Below are 4,420 nucleotides of genomic sequence, written 5' to 3' on the forward strand. Positions count from 1 at the left end.
TCCCTCCACCAGTGCCCATTCTCCTCCACCAAAGTTCCCAGTATCCCTCCCACCACCCCCAACACAACCCCCACCACCCCACCCTGCCTCTGAGGCAGGGCATTCCCTTCTGTTCTCTCTCCTTTTGGGTGTTGGAGTTTGCAATGGATGTATTGAGTCACCTTTATAAAGTCATCTAATTCCGGAATTTTGCTCTTAAAGAGACTTTAGATTACTGATTAAAATTATAAACTAAAATTCTGCCTGGTTCAACTCTAAAATGTTATCTAGTTCTTAAAATATGTGCATTTTTTCTAGGCTATCCAACTTATTTTCACACACTTTTCTAGTAGTCTTTATGACCCTTTTTTTATTTTTTTGAGTTTCACATTAACTAGTACTTTATTTTCTTAAAACTAAACTTGTCAGTTTGAGAAGAAATTCACTGTCATGTATCAATCTTGCCATTTAAATTCTAAAATCTGGGGAGTTGAGGGAAGTTCTTGATAACATTTTATCCAAGAAACAGAATAGATACAATACATAGATATTTTAAAACATGAACCATACATCAGAAAACCAAATGGAAAATCAAGAGTAATTTGTTTTTGAGGGCCTTAAAAAAAAGTTCCTGAAGGACTGTAGCAGGATAAAAGGATCACTGGCTCTGTCTCTTTGAAATAACAAAGGATGAAATTATTTTAAAAACTCCTGTGCTAAAACAAGATCAGAAAATTCCATTCTCTGCTTTGCCTCCTATGGAAGTTGCGAACACTCTTGAGATAACAATCCAGGATTCATCTTTATCTCCTCCCTGCCCCATAAGTGGAGGTTTAAAGTCATAATTACTTTTAAACATCAATATTTGTACATACTGATATATAAACCTGCATTAGATAACTGCTTTTTTTGTTTGCTTGTTTGTTTTAAGTCCAGGGCAAGGAAGAAGCAATCATTTGGAGCTAGAACTCTCCTATATATTTATATTACTGTTCCAACTTACTACCATTTAGTGAAAAGCAAAATTTTCATAGTGTTTACCTCAAATCTTCTTGCAGTACAACTGTGGTACCATTCCATTAAAGATACAAAGATGAAACAATCGATCCAGTGATTCATTTGACATGGCTTTCATTAGGAATGGGAGGGTAGGGGGGCGTGGCAAAAAGAAGACTAATAGATAAAAAGGAAAATTAAACATTCAATGGTCTTCTTAAAAAAGAGAGAATGGGGCTGGAGCAATAGCACAGCGGGTAGGGCGTTTGCATTGCATTGGCCAACCCAGGTTCAATTCCCAGCATCCCATATGGTCCCCTGAGCACAGCCTGAGTGCAGAGGCAGGAGTAGCCCCTGTGCATTGCTGGTGTGACCCATAAAGCAACAGAGAGGGAGAGAGAGAGAGAGAGAGAGAAAGAGAGAGAGAGAGAGAGAGAATATGTTACTTTCAACAAAAAGGGGAAAAAAGCACTGAAAGCCCGTGAGTCAAGCCACCGTCAAAGCCATGTTCTGGCTTAAGTACCTTTACTCCCTCCCCCTCCTTTTTTCTTTTTTCCTTCTTTGTAAAATAAAATCTCTCCCCAAACCATCAACATTTTAATCCCCCCCAGACTGGGCTTCATCTTCAGACTCTTCATACCCAGATTTCTCAGGTTGTGGGCTCGTCGATGCTTTCTTTTGGTGTGGGGCTCTCGGGTTCCTCATCTTCTTTGGGAGAAGGATTCTTTTCCTTTGATGCATTGGTAGCTGTGGGGCCACTCACCTTCCCTTTGCTTTTCACTGGCCTTTCGTCTGGGTTTGGGCATTTTCTTTTCTCTCAGGTTTGGGTTTTTTCACCATCTTCTTGCTTTTCTTTTTTTGAACTGCCATAGTCACTATCATCATCGTCTTCCATGAGGAAATCTTCATCGCTGTCAGAATCTTTCTCCTGGAACGGCGCCTCCTCCTCCTCCTCTTGTTCTTCTTCACTGCCCACGTCTTCCATGAGCATTTCCCTGTGTTTCGACGCTGCTTCAGAGGCTGCCTGTCATTGCTGGCGCACGTTTTCATGATTTTCCTTTTCATCTTCACTGTCCTCAGCCAAGTGAGAATCATCTTTCTTGGTCTTCACATCATTTTCTTCAGAATCCTCGGTGTCTTCTTGTGAATTCTTTCCAGACCTTCTCTTATTTTTGGACTGGAGCAATAGCACACAGGTAGGGCGTTTGCCTTGCACCGGACCAACCCGGGTTCGATTCCTCTGTCCCTCTCAAAGAGCCCGGCAAGGTACCGAGAGTATCTCGCCAGCTCAGCAGCGCCTGGCAAGCTACCCCTACCCATGGTGTATTTGATATGCCAGAAGCAGTAACGAGTCTAACAATAGAGATGTTACTGGTGCCCAGGAGCAAATCAGTGAACAACAAGGAAGACAGTGCTCTTATTTTTAGCTTCTGGGGGAGATGACCAAATTTTCTTTTTTTTTTTTAAATTTTTTTTTTATTGAATCACCAAGTGGAGGGTCACATAGTTCTCAGGATTATGTCAGTTATACAATACTCAAACACCCTTCCCTTCACCAGTGCCCATCTTCCATCACCAACCCCCCAGTATATCTGCCACCCCCTCCCACCTCCCCAGTCCCCAACCTTGTACGTGATACCTTTCACTTCGTTTACACTTTATCTCGATTACATTCCATGTTTCAACACACAACTCACTACCGTTGCTGGGGTTTCCCCCCAAAAAAGAAAAAGACAGTCCTATTGCCAAGGAAGCATTTGATAGTTCTCCATTGCTAAGAATATAGAGATATTAAGTCCCGCTGTTTGTTACATAACTTTTCTTTTTCCCCCTTGTCCTCTGCCACCGAGTTCACGCCTGTTTAGTAATCGCCACGCTGTCTGACAAAGGGAAAAAAAAACCGAAGAGGATGGTTATTTCCCGTCATCAGCCAGCATGGGGCTCTGGCTTAGTTGATAGTCTAGTAGAGTATCTGCAAGCAGTTTCTGGAACCAAAGGTCTTGCGCTGGTATCGGCTCCGGCTCGAGATTCCACCAGCGTCCCGCTGTTCCATGTACATAGTTTTTTCCCCTTATATCCCATTCCCACGCCACCAGGTCTGTTTGCTTAATGGACATCACACTATGTTTGACACCACGCCGCGTTTCTTCCCGAGAAAGAAGGATATTTCTTCTCAGCCGGCGTGGGGATATAGCTTAGTTCAGTCTAGAGAAATGGCTACCACTTTGATTGCCTTCAATATTTCAGCAAAAGACTTACTATTCTTGTTAGGATCTCCCACAAAAGTCCAACCCATTAAGAAGGGACCATTACATATTGCTGATACTAAAATGACATTAGTCATTTAGTATCGGCCGCGCGGTTTTGGGTTTCTGTATACAGTCCAGGGAAAATTCTGCCTGAAATTCTATCACTACAATCTTTTACCCTTTTATGGTGCTTATAAGATGGGAAAACCTAGAGAAATACCGAGCCCCCACACGGGGGGCCTGGCGGAAACGCTCAAATCACATACTGCAGGTTGCTGGCGGGCTGCTGGTGTCCAAAGCAGCTCCCTTGTCTTCCACAGTCATACTCGGGCTGCGGGTGCGGCGAAGTGGCCCAAATTTTCTTAGTTGAAGGGCCTGAATCTCTTCCATAATCTTCATCAGCATCATCAGATTCCTGAAACTGTGAATAATCCACGACCTTCCTATTTCTGACAGGCCGGGACATGTTCGAAGTCCAAAGAGGACCAAGCCAAGAAGCCAGAGACCAGGACCCCCCCACCCCACCCCACCCCACCCCGAGGGCTCAATGCCCCATCTCCCTCCCCCAACTTCGTCCTAAGAGGCCACTGCCGCCAAACCCCAACCTGCAGGCTTCTCAAACTCCACCGTTTCTTGGTTCAGGGCCCTTTAATCAGACGAGCCCCCACCCACCCCCTTCCCCTGTCTCTTCAAAAACACTATCCTTTTCATTTCTGCAGCATAGCTTTTTATTTTTAATTCCTTCTGTTGACCTTTGACTGATTCTCCTTTCCTTGTTCCTTCAAACATATACTTTTGACTGATTCTTTCCTTTTTCCTTCAAACTTAAGCCTAAATAATTCGTGAGACATTTTTATGGTCATATATTGTGACATAGCATTAACTATTTACTTATCTATACTGTGATGACTCTCATCTTTATACCACTTCTGCATCCATATGACCTAATATCTGATTGCTTTATTAGTTATGATCTGAAGGTAATTTTTATGTCTCTATAAATTTCTTCATTGACTTAAGAGTTATTTGCAAGCATATTTAGTCTCCACAATTCAGATTTTTTTGTTTTCAAAAAAATTAGTCTTCACTAGCTAGTCATATTCATAAAAATGGGAAAGATGCTTGCTATAATTTTAACTTCATACATTTTAATATTTATATATTCAAGTATCTATGAAGACTTCTTTTGTCTCCCA

At 42.4% G+C, this 4,420-nt stretch overlaps 1 pseudogene; it reads right to left on the reverse strand.

Moving 5' to 3' along the window:
* Positions 1–1,572: 1,572 nt before the first annotated feature.
* LOC129405576 (nuclear ubiquitous casein and cyclin-dependent kinase substrate 1-like) lies at positions 1,573–3,690 on the reverse strand (annotated as a pseudogene).
* Positions 3,691–4,420: the final 730 nt, after the last annotated feature.

This window comes from Sorex araneus, chromosome 6 (assembly GCF_027595985.1).
Source record: "Sorex araneus isolate mSorAra2 chromosome 6, mSorAra2.pri, whole genome shotgun sequence".
Taxonomy (NCBI): domain Eukaryota; kingdom Metazoa; phylum Chordata; class Mammalia; order Eulipotyphla; family Soricidae; genus Sorex; species Sorex araneus.